At 49.9% G+C, this 5,308-nt stretch overlaps 1 long non-coding RNA gene across 1 annotated transcript; it reads right to left on the bottom strand.

The window, feature by feature from the left end:
• Positions 1-3,415: 3,415 nt before the first annotated feature.
• On the bottom strand, positions 3,416-4,775 carry LOC146861663 (uncharacterized). The gene is made up of 2 exons (XR_014979297.1): positions 4,607-4,775; positions 3,416-4,420 (listed from the first exon to the last, which is right to left on the bottom strand). It is a non-coding gene; the product is annotated as an uncharacterized LOC146861663 (long non-coding RNA).
• Between the last annotated feature and the right edge of the window lie 533 nt (positions 4,776-5,308).

Below are 5,308 nucleotides of genomic sequence, written 5' to 3'. Positions count from 1 at the left end.
TCAGCCGCACCCCCTGAGGTCCGTCGGGCAGGATCCTGTTAAAGGGCTCCAGACAAGTCTGTAGATGAGACGATAGGGGGCTGGTAAATGTCCCAGTGGGGAAACAGGGGAGCTCAGTCCGGGCTTCGTCATCGGAATCCTGACACATACCCCCCCAAGGATTTCCCCGATCGGGGTAAAGAGGAAAACGTAAGAGACAGTCAGCGTTGCCCTGCTCACTGCCCTTCCGGTGGAAAACTTCAAAGCGGAATGGTTGCAAGGCCAAAAACCAACGAAGAACCCTGTTGTTACAGCCTTTGTTCTTATGTAACCAGGTGAGTGGGACATGGTCGGTATACAGCGTAAAGGAGCGTCCTTCTAGGTAATACCGTAATTTCTCTATACTCCACTTCAGAGCCAGGCATTCCTTCTCTATCGTAGGATATGCTCGTTCTCTAGGGAAGAGTTTTCTGCTTATGTACAGTATAGGTTTCTCCAGCCCGTCACTGTCCAGCTGAGAAAGGACGCCCCTATCCCTACTCCTGAAGCATCTGTCTGGAGTATGAAGGGGAGTTGAAAGTTTGGGGTGAGTAGCAATGGGGAAGTGGTGAGCGTGTTTTTGAGGGCCTGGAAGGCATGGAGTTCTTGGGCAGACGGGGACCTAAGGCGGGAGTTGTTTTTTTAAGTAGCTCCGTAAGAGGCGCAGTGATATCTGAAAAGAGGGGAATAAAACGTCTGTAGTAACCGACTAGACCAAGGAAAGCCCTCAACTCTTTTTTTATTGTCAGGAAATGGGGTGTCTTGTATAGCCCTGACTTTCTCTGTTTGGGGTTCTATCAGCCCTCTCCCCAGCACGTACCCCAGGTATTTTACCTTTTGAAAGGCGAACCTAGATTTCTTTGCATTGATATGCAGGTTGGCTCCCCGCAGTTAAGAGAGGATGGCAGTAAGATGGGTTTATATGCTCAGCCCAGGTTTTGCTGTGCACGATGATATCATCAAAATATGCTGAGGAGTACCCCAGATGATTTTTCAGGAGAGTATCCATGAGCCTCTGAAAACTAGCGGGGGCACCATGGAGGCCAAAGGGGAGTACTGTGAAATGGAACAACCCGTCAGGGGTAGAAACGCTGTTTTCTCTTGGCCCCCAGATGTGATGGAATCTGCCAGTAGCCTTTGGTGAGGTCGATGGTGGAAATATAACAAGCCTCACCCAGGTGTTCGATTAGTTCGTCTACTCGTGGAAGAGGATACCCGTCCTGTTTTGATATACGGTTTACGGCTCTGAAATCAATACAGAACCGTGTACTGCCATCGGGTTTGGGGACTAGGACAATGGGTGAGCGCCAATTGCTCTTTTGAGGGCACTACTACTCCTAGGGCTAACATGTATTCTACTTCTTTTCTCAGGGCTGCTCTGTGTGCTTCGGGTACCCGGTATGTTTTTCGTTTAAGCATGACCCCCTCCATGGTTGGTATGGAGTGAGTTGTCAAGGTGGTCCTACCGAGCTGGTTCGAAAAGACATCAGGGAAGGACCGTAGGAGAACCCTTATCTTGTCTTTTTCTGTGTTTCGCAACTCAAGGTTAAGGAGTGTGTTATCTACCGTGGTAGGAATTGGAGTGACCAGTGATACCATACAGGGTTGGTTAGGGACTGGGCCCAACCACTTCTTCAACAGGTTCAAATGGTACATTTGGGTTTTCTTAGGAGACAGGCGTAGTATGTAGGTGGTTTTTCCTATCTTTCTTAACACCTCATATGGTCCTTGCCACTCTTTCCTCAACATATGGGCTGAGGAAGGGAGAAGGACTAAAACCCAGTCCCCTGTTTGGAACTCTCTCCACTTCTTGCCCTTGTCATAGTGGTATCTCTGTTGGCCCTGAGCTCTCCCAAGATTGTCATGGGCAATCATTCTTAGTTTGTGGAGTCTTGCCTTTACTTTATTGGCATAATCAAGTAGGGCGTGTGCTTCGGTTACGCCCTGTTCTTCCCAGCTTTCCTCTGTGATTTCTAGCAGGGTGCGTGGTGTCCTACCAAACAAGAGTTCAAATGAGGATACACCCAGTCTGCTTTGGACTGTGCTGCGGATGACAAACAGAGCAAGAGGAAGGAGTTGGTTCCAATTCCTTCTGTCTCCTGTTAGCAGCTTTTTGAGGGTAAGCTTTAGGTTTCCATTGTACCTCTCTACGAGGCCGTCCATTTGGGGGTGGTATACTGATGTTTTAATCTGTTTGATGTCTAACTGCTTACAGACTTCTTTCATCAGTCGGGATATGAAAGGGGTACCCTGGTCTATGAGTATCTCCCGTGGGAACGCCATCCTGGAAAATACCTCAATGAGCTTTTGGGCTATGGTCGTAGTGGTGGCAGTCCTGAGGGGAAAAGCCTTAGGATAGCGTGTGGCATAGTCCACGATCATAAGGATATATTGATATCGGGAGAGGACCTCTGAGGTCCATACCTATTCTTTCGAAGGGACGGCTGATAATAGGGAGGGGTTGGAGTGGTACCTTTGGAGGGATATACGGGTTCTGTTTCTGACAAATGACACACTCTTGACAGTACTTCTTGATTTGGAGGTATATACTAGGCCAGTAGAAACTACTCAGAATCGCCTGACTGTTTTTCCACCCCACAGTGGCCTGCTAGGAGATGGGAATGGGCGAAGAACAACATCTGGTCTCAGAAACTAGTTGGAACCAGTAGCTGGGGTTCTGCTCCTTCTTTAGCTACCCGATATAATAGGCCGTTTTGTTCAATAAAACAAGGGTAGATTTTTCTCGGGTCATTTTGGGTCTCCTGTGCTCTCTGCCATGCATTGCTAAGAGTACTGTTATTTAACTGAGCCACCCTGAAGTTTTTGTCCATAGCCCAAGGTTCAGAAGTCATCAAATTGTCGTGAGGGCACGGCACGGCGGAAGACACTTCCAGGGCTTTGGTTAAGAGGGAGGGAAAACAAGGATTATCAACCCCTATTATGAGTGGTTCAGGAAGAAAGGGAAGAACCCCTACGTTGACTGTAGTCTCTAGACCAGTCTTGGTTTGTATGGTTAACCGGGCAACAGGATACACCCTAATGTCCCCATGTGCACAACGTATGTTGACTGTCTCCCCAGGCAGGATCCGGGAGGCAGGAACTATGTCTCCCCGGGCTACCGTGTGTTTACAACCTGATTTAAGGAAGGCTGATACTTCTTGTTGGTTTACTGTGACACTCACGTACTAGATATGTCCGGTCCCTTGGGCATAGAGGACGCTCCGGGGAGCATAGTTAACGTCCATTGGTTCTTCTTCATTTTTGTCCCTTTTCTTCCGGCAGAACCGTGCTATATGGCCCCACTCGCCACATTCGAAGTTCTGGGGACTAGACATGCTCAAATGGTCGGACCTCATGGGTCGTGGTCTGAAAGGCTCCAGGACGGGTTTGATGGGCCTTCTCTCGGTCTTCGAGGGCGGGGTCCCTTTTGTGGGTTTTCGGGCTCCCTAGTTGAGGAACGGTTTTGTGCTCGGGTGAAGGAGGTGGCCATCTCGACAGCGTGTTCCAAAGCAGAACGGCAAGCTGACGAAGTCATCTCTGGGTTCCATATGGCTGAGCTTCTAAGTACTGTTCCAGGTAGATTTTACTCATGACCTCCTCCATAACCATCTCCTGGAGCTTAAGCCACCTGTCAGCGGCGTCTCCAGGTAGTCCCCCGCTCCTGCCCGAATTTGAGGCGATGGGCCTCATCGTCCACCCCAAGGCGATCCAGTATGTACTGCTTGACTATTCCGTATATTGCAGTGCCATCCCTGTTAACTACCTGGTATGCTGCTTGCACTTCAGCAGTGAGCAAAGGAGCCAAGTAGAAGGGCCAGCGATCTGTTGGCCACCCACTGGCCCTTGCAGCCCTTTCAAAATTCAAGAAGAAAAATGCGGGGTCCTCTCCGAGGACGTATTTCTGTAAAGGAACCATGGTACCCGGAGGAGCAGGGCCTTTCCCTTGCCCAAGACCCATGATAAGCTGATTCTGCCCCTCTGCTAGTTTAGTCATATTATCGGCCTGTGTCTGAATGGCTGCCAACAACACAACCCGGTCTGCCTCGGCTTGGTTTGTACTCCTCTCTATAGCCCATTTCAATTTGGCTTGTCCTTCCTTTAGCTGATAAACGAGGTTCTCCATCATGTGTCGATGGTATTATGCCTGCATTCTCCACCACTTTGTCGTATGAAGGCTTTTGATCCCCGCTTCCATACACAAAAAGAGCCGTAAGGTTAGAGTCTAGTCAAGGTATTTATTGTTCTTATACACAAGAATACTAAGGTCCAAAGTAATCCAGGTCCTCCTGGTTTAGGGATCACCCGTCTTCACCAAGGGTACCGTCAGAAGGGAATTGCAGGAGCTGTGGACTTGTTTCTCTCGCCGTCGCCAAGCCTCGCAGTCGGAAGAGGGGGGGGGGGACTAAACAACAACAAAAAACAACACCGGGTCAGTTCAACTGAAGCGGGATGCCTCCAGGCAGTAGGAAAAGGGAGTGAGGGAAGAAAACACCTAAAACCCGCACCGAGTGAGTCCTAACGTGTTCTCCCTCTAAACGGATTCCCTCCCCTGTGCATGCCCTGACAACCCCTGGAGTTTTGACCGTACATTGTGAAGCCACCCTCCTCCTGGAGAGTGGCGGGGCGAGGAGCAGTCTCGTTGGCTTCCTGGCTTGATGTCTGACTCTGGGTTAGTGTCTTCGGATAGCACTCTCTCCGTCTCGTCTGCTTCTTTTGGCATCCACTTCCCTGGGTCCTCTTCGGCTCGGGAACTTGCTTCCGCCCTCGTCAGATTTTCCCCTCCTCTTGTCGCGGCGTGCGTCGTATCCGATAGGCCGGGTGAGGGACACGTCATCAGCCACGCCCCCTGAGGTCCGTCGGGCAAGATCCTGTTACAGGGCTCCAGACCAGCCTGTAGATAGACGATAGGGGGCCGGTAAATGTCCCAGTGGGGAAACAGGGGAGCTCAGTCCGGGCTTCGTCATCGGAATCCTGACACAAACATTCTGCATTTCCGTTGGGGGTAGCCGCGCGCTTAACAAATTTCATAATAAATAAATAAATAAATGTTAGGGACGCAAAGGTACACTTGTACACACCTTTTATTTCACGCCCCACCTTCACAAAACTTCTCCACTTTTGCGCAGTCTGGCACTGTCCTGATACGTATTTTGCACTGGACTACATACACTTGTGTTGGGGGCATCAGCACAGAGACACAAAATCAACAGATTGTGGTTGAGGCAGAGTGTTGCTCATGTAATATGGACATGAAATGGAGCAGAATACTAGGGGCACCTATATGGGGACA

This window comes from Triturus cristatus, chromosome 3_1 (assembly GCF_964204655.1).
Source record: "Triturus cristatus chromosome 3_1, aTriCri1.1, whole genome shotgun sequence".
Classification (NCBI taxonomy): Eukaryota; Metazoa; Chordata; class Amphibia; order Caudata; family Salamandridae; genus Triturus; species Triturus cristatus.
This window is presented reverse-complemented; position numbering and strand designations above follow the sequence as displayed.